At 37.3% G+C, this 9,524-nt stretch overlaps 1 pseudogene; it reads left to right on the forward strand.

The window, feature by feature from the left end:
* Positions 1-6,898: 6,898 nt before the first annotated feature.
* LOC102990371 (40S ribosomal protein S7-like) lies at positions 6,899-7,513 on the forward strand (annotated as a pseudogene).
* The last annotated feature ends 2,011 nt before the right edge of the window (positions 7,514-9,524 follow it).

The following is a 9,524-nucleotide window of genomic DNA, read 5'->3' on the forward strand; positions in this document are numbered from 1 at the left end:
ACAGCCAGGAAGGACTGGAAGAGCGTGGTGTCAGACACGTAGACCCTAAGAATTGCATCCTCCCTTTGTATCCATTGACCTCTCTAGCCGTGGCTTCCAAATTCAATTAGCCAGGTTTGACTATTGCACAAGCATTAGAGACCCCATTTGTCTTAACAATGCTACACAGGTCTCTCACCCTGCTACTGCTTTCCAGATTTCTTTCTCCAGGAGAGTACCTGTTTCAAATTATTGTTCCCCAGATGTTTTGGGTTCTCTTTCTCCAATCTGAATCATATCTGGCTATTTCCTGCCTATATTCCTGATCTCAGTCTGCTTTTGTATTTCTTTTCTATCTTCACTGGAACTTTCAACACCTCCCATTTTGCATCCTTTATGCATTTTTTTAAATCAATTATATTCATTTTTCAACGATCTCAAAGAAAAGTTAGCTTGCAATCAGAAGCCCCAGATTTATTTCCTAAGATGATGCTATGTGGCTTTAAGCAAGCAGTTTGCCTTCTCTGGGTATGATCTGTGGATTGAGGAAACCATTTTCTTGGCTCTCTATCAGAGAAGTATCTGTGGGAAGGAGATTCCCATAATGGTGAGCCTTGAGCTTTCAAAAGATATTCAGGGGAAAATCAATTTTAAACAAGGAAGTCACTGCAGGCTACCATCATTAGAACCTAAATCTCCAAATCTGTCCACTCAAATGCTCCTGTTGGTTGTCACATCAAAAGCTCCATGAATTCTGCCTCTCACATTTGTCCCCTCAGTCATTGGTATCTCCCATTTGACTGCTGGTAATGGAACCCTTTCCATGTCACTGATCTAAAATAAGACTTCGATATTCTGCTCTACACCCCCCTGGATTTCTAATTCCCCATCCAGCTGTTCTGACCCCATTAAAGAAGTTGCTTTACCACCACAACACACACACACACACACACACACACACACACACACACACACACACACACACACACACACTCAAGCTTGTGCTGGGAGCATTGAAAACCACTCCAGAAGAATGTCCTCAAACCAGGGATTTTTAGACTTAGATTTTATGGATCAGTAGAAAAGCAATGTTAACAGGGGTAGTTGTCACAAGATTATTCCCTGGAGTTCTAACATCCTATAAAGCTCTAGTTCTCATGTTGGATATGGTAAAATAACTGAGTCAAGTTCATACAGGATTGGCTCAAGGAAAGGGGCCCATGTCTTTTAATGTTCAGTTGTATTCATTTTCTAGCTTTATAACAAATTAGCACAAATTTAGCAGTTTAAATCAACACACACATGTATTATTTCACAGTTTCTGTAGGTGAGAAATCCAGGCACAGCTTAACTGTGTTCTCCACCTCAGGGTCTCATCAGGCTGTAATCCAGGTGTCAGCCAGAGCTAAGGTCTAATTAGAGGCTCAACTGGGGAAAGAGCTGCTTCTAAGCTCTCAGGTTGTTGGCAGAATTTATCTATTTGCAGTTGTAGGGCCGAGGTCCCTATCTTGCTGGCTGTTGGGTAAGGGTTGTTCTCAACTCTGAGAAGCTTCTCAGAGTTCCTTGTCATGTGGCTCTTTTATGGGCCCTATTATAATATGGTAACTTACTTCTTAAAAGCCAACAATGGAGATACTTTTTTTTCCCCCAGTTGTATTTTATTTTATTAATATATTGGCATGTAATATTGTATAAATTTAAGGTGTACAACATGTTGATTCAATATACTTCTGTATTGCAAGATGATTACCACCATCTCATTAGCTAACACCTCTATCTCATCACATAATTATCATCTCTTTTTTGTGGTGAGAACACTTAAGATATACTCTCTTAACAACTTTCAACTATATGATATAGTATTATTAGCTGTAATCATCATACTGTACAATAGGTCCCAGAACTTGTTAATCTTACAACTGGAAAGAGAGATATTTTCTTTGCCAAAATAAAAATGTATCATCCTAAGGACCTATTAGGCTTCCTCCATTCTGCATTGAAAAGCTAGATTACTGACCATATGGCCCCTTTTGCCTGAAAACTAGGAAACTCTGAGCCAAATCTGTAGCTCAGTCACAGCAGCAGTGTTGGTTTGACCTACACATCTCCTTTCACATTCCAGGGAACCTCTTTACAAAGAAACTGGCATTATCAAAAAATAGACCTCTGGCATCCTCCAGGCCATGGTCTGCTGTTGGCTTTTTCAGCATCTAATCTTTGAGTTATTGGTTAATGTTCAGTTAACTGTCCCTACTTGATGTCCTAGAAACCTCAGCCATGCTTCTATTACTTTGACTTCTTGCCTCTATGGATATGCTATTTCTTCTGACTGGTTTACCCTGGTTTGAAAAGCAGTGCTAGGATCTTTTTATTTATTTATTTATTTATTTATTTATTTATTTATTTATTTATTTATTTATTTATTTATTTATTTATTTATTTATTTATTTATTTATTTATTTATTTATTTATTTATTTATTTATTTATTTATTTATTTATTTATTTATTTATTTATTTATTTATTTATTTATTTATTTATTTATTTATTTATTTATTTATTTATTTATTTATTTATGGCTGCATTGGGTCTTTGTTGCTGTGCGTCGACTTTCTCTAGTTGCAGCAAGTGGGGGCTACTCTTCGTTGCAGTGCGTGGGCTTCTCACTGTGGTGGCTTCTCTTGTTGTGGATTAGGGGCTCTAGGTGCGCGGGCTTCAGTAGCTGTGGCACGCGTGCTCAGTAGTTGTGGCTCACGGGCTCTAGAGTGCAGGCTCAGTAGTTGTGGCACAAAGGTCCAGTTGCTCCGCGGCATGTGGGATCTTCCCGGACCAGGGATCAAACCCGTGTCCTCTGCATTGGCAGACAGATTCTTAACCACTGCGCCACTGGGGAAGCCCTGGGATCTGTTTTTTTATATTTACTTCATTAAGCAGTTGATACATCTTTTGTTACAGGCAACTTTACATTCCTTTTGCAAAATATATAAAATTTCAAAAAATAAAACTCAATATTTTAATCTAGAACTTCACTATGATGCAAGGTAAAAACATAGAAAAATATTTTGTTAATTTCTAAATATATCTCTCCTATCAATCATTGCCTTCTCAATTAAAATATATTTCAATATTAATTAGACATTGAAATAAAGTAAGGGACTCAACTTGTCAATCTAGAATTCTCACTTTTTTGAGAATTAGCCCCAAGTCAGTCCTTTCTTTACTCCTAATGGGGAGATAGAGTCATCACCAAGCCCTTTAGCTGCTCGTAGCTCCTAAATGGCACATGGTGAGAAATGGGTCCCTCCAGAACAGCATAGCAAAAAGAAAGGGTGGAGAGATACAGAGGATCCTAGATCTTGTTACGCAAATGTGGGGTGAATGAGTGACAATAACCCTTAATGATTTACAGCTTTAGTGGAGCCAAGGTGACCCAGAATCATTTGGAACTCAAAGAAAATGATTTTGTGTATGAGGGGATCCCAGTGATGAAGTGTTGATGGCTTGATTCACATTAACAAAATGAGAAAGTTAGGGAATTGAGAAAGGAAAAGTGTTAGTGAAAGATATTACCTCTGTTATTGTATATGTGAGGGTGAGGGAGAGAGAGATCTCTATTTTTGAGTTACTCAATGGGGTTGAGTAGGCCCCAGGACATTCCCATTAGTGGATAATTTCGCAGAGACATCGTTCACTTGTATGGGAAGAGAAGACTGCGTATACTTGCTGGTGAAGTGAACCGAGGGACAGCCTCCTATGAGCAGGTGGACACTCACAGTGTGGAGTGGGTTTCCATGTAGATATGGGAAGCACTCTGGGAGCCTGAAGCAAGGAGGTCTATTATCTCTGTCAGTGTTGGAGCAGGACACTGAAGTTAAGAGGAAAAAAAAAGTGAGGCTTTTTGAATAAGTCACCTAGGGCTGGAAGAAACATTGTTTTGTTTTCCTAGAGCCTCTTTGGCATGCTTCCTTGAAGCTAGGCCAGTCTTGGAGATTTTAATAAATTTTCCTGCATTGGATGGACTTGGGCATTCTAGCCAACACATTGTCTGTGCCAAGCTTCCCCTAACTGGCAAGTAGTGCTTATGTTAAGCAATTCTTAATAGTGCCTTCATTGGTAGATTACTAAACATTAGGTAAATCAACAGTAGCTCTTCATCAAGAAGATCAGTGACCCTTGGCACAGGATAATTGCCAAGAACACTTGTATTTCTTGTTCCTGCATCTGTGTGGTCTTTGGATGTTGGCACGCTTGGCAGGGCACATGATGGAATATTGAGTGCACAAGATTTAAAAGGTAGTAGACTTGCTCCTGGATCCAGCTATGCCACGACTAGCTATGTGATGTTTGGCAACTAACAACTTCATAATTTCCTCAATCCCAACTGTAAAATGGGAATTAATATAGCAGTGATTAAAAGTGATTTATACATCCAGCACTATACTAGATCCTGGTGGGGCCGAGAGGGTAGGAGAGCATGCTTAAAGAATTATGGCTCACTTCCTGGCTTCAAATAGTCTGTATTCCCTACCTTACAGAGTTGAAAATACTAAATGGGGTGGTGTATATGCTTTGAAAAAGTGTAACATGCTATATAAACACAATTTATTACTGCATTTACTGAAGAAAACCTGCTGGTTCCTATAGTTTAAAATAATTTATTTTCCTGACAACATGATGCTTCCATGTATTTCTCAGTAATTCCCCATCCCAAGAAAATGCCTGGCTCTTTAGGTCAGTGACAGCATCCTATAACATCATCACTGGGAGAAATGAAGGTCATTGCTTCCTTCTTTGTCATTCCTTCTTCTTATTCCAACACTGACCACCCTCTGCCCTCCCTTACAAGGGCTTGGTGGAAAAGTAATCCCTTTGTTTCACCACCACCTTTGATGCACCCCCATGCTGACTCCAAACAGCTCATGTTCACTAAAATTGAGCTTTCCTTTTATTCTCACATATTCAATCAGAGCTCCAGATGGGTAAGCAGGAGATCCCAGATGGCCTGACCACTTCCTGGATCATAAAGCTTCTCAGTATATAAAATAGAAATCTCTTTGATGATCCATGTATTTGTCAGGATTTGTTACACAACACATGTCCCAGGCAAGTCTCCTGTGATTTCCAGCACCTCTATCATAAGCCCAGAAAGACAGTTGGTTAATTTGTTTGTTTATTTAGCTTTCTTTCGCTTGGGCAGTTGGTTACAAAGTTTCCTATTTCTTTTTCTTCTGCCTGCTGCATCATCTCCTAGCTTAGAATGCAGTCATGATGCCTTTCCTTTAAAAAGTACATGAATGCTAAGATCCAGGATGGACTGCTGATTCTCTGAAATAATGTCATGTTCTTAATTATTTGAGATATATTTATCATTTATTTGAATTTCTTGGCTCTCATTTACCTAAGTGGAAAACATCTATGTATTTATTGGGGACTTCCCTTGTGGCACAGTGGTTAAGAATCCACCTGCCAATGCAGGGGATACGGGTTCAATCCCTGGTCCGGGAAGATCCCACATGCCGTGGAGCAACTAAGCCCGTGCACCACAACTACTGAGCCTACGTGCTGCAACTACTGAGCCTGCATGCTGCAACAACTGAAGCCCTTGTTCCTAGAGCCCATGCTCTGCAACAAGAGAAGCCACCGCAATGAGAAGCCCGTGCACCGCAACGAAGAGTAGCCCCCGCTCACCACAACTAGAGAAAACCTGTGCGCAGCAACAAAGACCCGACGCAGCCAAAAATAAATAATAATAAAAAAATTTTTTAAATATATATGTATTTATTAAACAAATATGTAATGAAATCTTACTATGTGTGACACTGTTCTAAGTGCTGAGTATACAGGGTTAACAAAACAAATCAAAATCCTTATGCTTCTAAGCATCCTTATTCTTATCTCACCAGAAGTTATATATTAGTGAGAAAGAGAAACAGTGAAAAGAATAAGAATAAGAATGAGAAGGGAGAAGGTGGAGAAGAAGAAGAAGAAAAAGAAGAAGGGACCATGTATGTGTGTGCGTGTATATATATATATATATATATATTTTTTTTAATTGTGTAAGTTCCATGGAGAAAAATGAAAAATGAAGAAGACAAGGAGGACAGTAGGGGCGGAGATGCAATTTAAAATTTTAAGTGCTAAGAATAGACTATGGGGAACAAGGGTGAAGCAGAAAGACAGTGGCTTAGCATAGGGTGGTGATAGTGAGAGAGGTGAGAAGTGGTCACTTTCTGGGTTTATTTTTAAATTAGAGCCAATAGGATTGTTAATAGATTGAATTTAAGAGAAAGAAAGTTAACACGAGAGAAGCTAACTTGGGGAAGAAGGTGAAGGTTTCATTTTGGATGATGAGGGTAGTGGAGGTGTTAAAGGTTTGAAGAAAGAGGAGAAGTTATGAAATAGTAATTTAGGAAGAAACAGAATGAAGGAGAAAGAAAGATCTGAAACCATAATAAATAGTAGTTTTCTAAAACTGAAAAAGACATAAGTCCTCAGACTGGAAGTGCAAAGTCTTGAACTGAATATATAAAAATAAATCCACATGTCAACATTAAAATGAACCTACAGAACATCAAAGAAAATAAGACTTTTAAAGCTCTCAGATAGCAGACTTTTCCTCAGCTGCAATCAATGCCAAAAAATAACAATAATATCTTCAGGGCTGACAGGAAATAACTGTCAATCTACACTCTTATTCCCGAACAACCTTTCAGTTGTAGAGACAAAAAAGTCATTTCACCACACAAAAACTTGGAGTATTTACCAACTACTGATCCTCACAAAGGGAGCTATTAAATGATTTATCTCAAGAAGAAAAAATGAACCCAGAAGGAAGAAATGAAACAGCACACACACACACAAATAAAAATAACTATTTTGAATTTTTTAAAGTACAATAAAAGCTCTAAACACAATAAAAAGATGGAGTGGGGGGCCGCGTCGTCAGGGTCCGGGCCATGTTCAGTTCCAGCGTGAAGATCGTGATGCCCAATGGCAAGGAGCCGGATGAGTTCGAGTCTGGCATCTCCCAGGCCTTCCCGGAGCTGGAGATGAACTCGGACCTCAAGGCCCAGCTGCGGGAGCTGAACATCACGGCCGCCAAGGAAATTGAAGATGGTGGTTGTCCGAAAGCTATCATAATCTTTGTTCCCGTTCCTCATCTGAAATCCTTCCAGAAAATCCAGGTCTGGCTAGTGCGTGAGTTGGAGAAGTTCAGCGAGAAGCACGTTGTCTTTATTGTTCAGAGAATTCTGCCTAAGCCAACTCGAAAAAGCCGTACAAAAAATAAGCAAAAACGTCCCAAGTGCCGCACTCTGACAGCTGTGCATGACGCCATCCTGGAGGACTTCGTTTTCCCAAGTGAGATCGTGGGCAAGAGAATCCGCGTGAAGCTGGATGGCAGCTGACTCATAAAGGTTCGTTTGAATAAAGCACAGCAGAACAATGTGGAACACAAGGTTGAAACGTTTTCTGGTGTCTATAACAAGCTCATGGACAAGGATGTTAATTTTGAGTTCCCAGAGTTTCAGCTGTAAACAAAAATGACTAAAATATTATTCACACACACACACACAAAAGATGGAGTGGGGGCATTGTTCCTTGGTAGTAAAAGCAGAAAGTAATGTTTTCCAGAAAGATAGAAATATTACATAGCTAAATGTTGGCAGAAAAATGTATGGTTAAATATTTTGGTAAACATTTAAGAGTAATAACTAAAATGGTAGGAAAACAATCTAGTTTATAAAACAGCATAAGGGAGGAAAAAATGTCGTTATCTTATTAGTCCACTAGATGAAAGGAAGTAAAAGAAAATAAGCAAGAATAAAAAAAGGCAATCAGAAAACCTAAAATAAAAGGCTAGAAGTAAACCCAAATATGTCAGAAAACTCAATCAATGTAAGTATTTGACCTTGCCTAATAAAAAATTAAGCTTGGTTTTGTGAGTCTTTTGCAGGCAATTTAAAAGTAGATTGTGTTTTTATAGCACATCTGGTAATCTCTGCTTCAGAGAATAAAAGAAGTAATATTTCCAGCTCATTTTGTAAGGTTAGTCTAACACTAATATTAAAGCCAGACAAGGATTGTAAAAGAAAAGCATATATTTGCAAAGAGATACAAAGTCCTAAATAAAACATCAGCAAATCATTTGTCAGTGTATAAAAACCAAAGAGTTTATAAGAAAATCTATGTCATACACTTTAAATACAGATTAAAGGAGATAAGTATATACTTATCTTAATAGATGCAGAAAAGTCATTTTATAAAATGTAATATTCATCAAGATTTTTAAAAATCTCTGCAAACCAGGATTATAAGGGAACTTCCTTAACACCATATACCTATAGCAAGCACTATCTTAATAAAACATTTCACCTACTATGACTGCTTCACTTCAATATTGTGATAAAAGTCCTAACTGATCAAATAAGAAAAGAAAGGAAATAAGAAGCATAAAACTTGGGAAGGAAACCTGAAACCTCTTCTTATTTGTAGATGATGTGATTGCCTAAAGAAAATAAGAGTCTATACAAAGTTAGAATCAATAAGAGAGTTCAGGAAGAGTTTATACAAACATCAGTTATGTCCCTATGGACTAGCAATAACCACATAGAAAATGTAATAGAAAAAAATATGCCCCTCAAAATATCAATAAATTGTGTTTTTTTTAATCTAGGGATAAATCTAAGAAAAGATATGCTATAATTTTATGGGGAAGACTTAAAAATAGCATTGAAGGATCTGAATAAATGTTGTGATATACCATGTTCATTGATGGAAAGATTCAATAACATAAAGTCTTCTCAAATTAATATATCAATTCTATTCCAATAAAAATTCAACAGAAATTTCTATGAAACTTAAAAAGCTGGTCCTAAAATTTATATGGAAGAAAAAAAGGACAAAAAACACCCAGAAAATTTTGAAGAACAAAATGGGTAGTTTGGCCCTATCAAATATCATGAGTTATCATAAAGCTATAGCAAGTAAGAGATCATGATCTTGGTGCAGGTGAATAGACAAATAGATATATGGGATCGGATAGCAAGACTTATAAACAGACTTATGTATATGGGGAAAATGGACACATTACAAATTAGTGGGGATAAGATGGATTATTCAATAAATGGTGTTGTAATAATTGGCTATCTATGTAGAAAATAAAACAAAATTACATGCCTAATCTACGTCCTAAAAAAAAATTCATGGATGAATAAAGATCTAAGTGTGAAAAATAAAAGTTTAAATTATTTAGAAGAAAATAAAGTAGAATATCTTTATATCTCCAAGCTAGAGAAAAATTTCATAATAATTGTACCCCAAAAAAAGCATAAAACCTGAAGGAAAATATAGATAAATTTGACTATAAAAACTTAAAACTTCTGCACATCAAGAGATACACAAAGTAAAAAGTCAAGTCAAACACAGGGAAAAGGTATTTGCAACACATTAACCAAAAACAAACAAAAAAACAAAACACAACAAATATATATATATATTCCCAAAATACATAAAGAACTCCTATTACCGAACCAAACTAGAATCCGC

The sequence above is a fragment of the Physeter macrocephalus genome, chromosome 9 (genome assembly GCF_002837175.3).
Source record: "Physeter macrocephalus isolate SW-GA chromosome 9, ASM283717v5, whole genome shotgun sequence".
NCBI lineage: Eukaryota > Metazoa > Chordata > Mammalia > Artiodactyla > Physeteridae > Physeter > Physeter macrocephalus.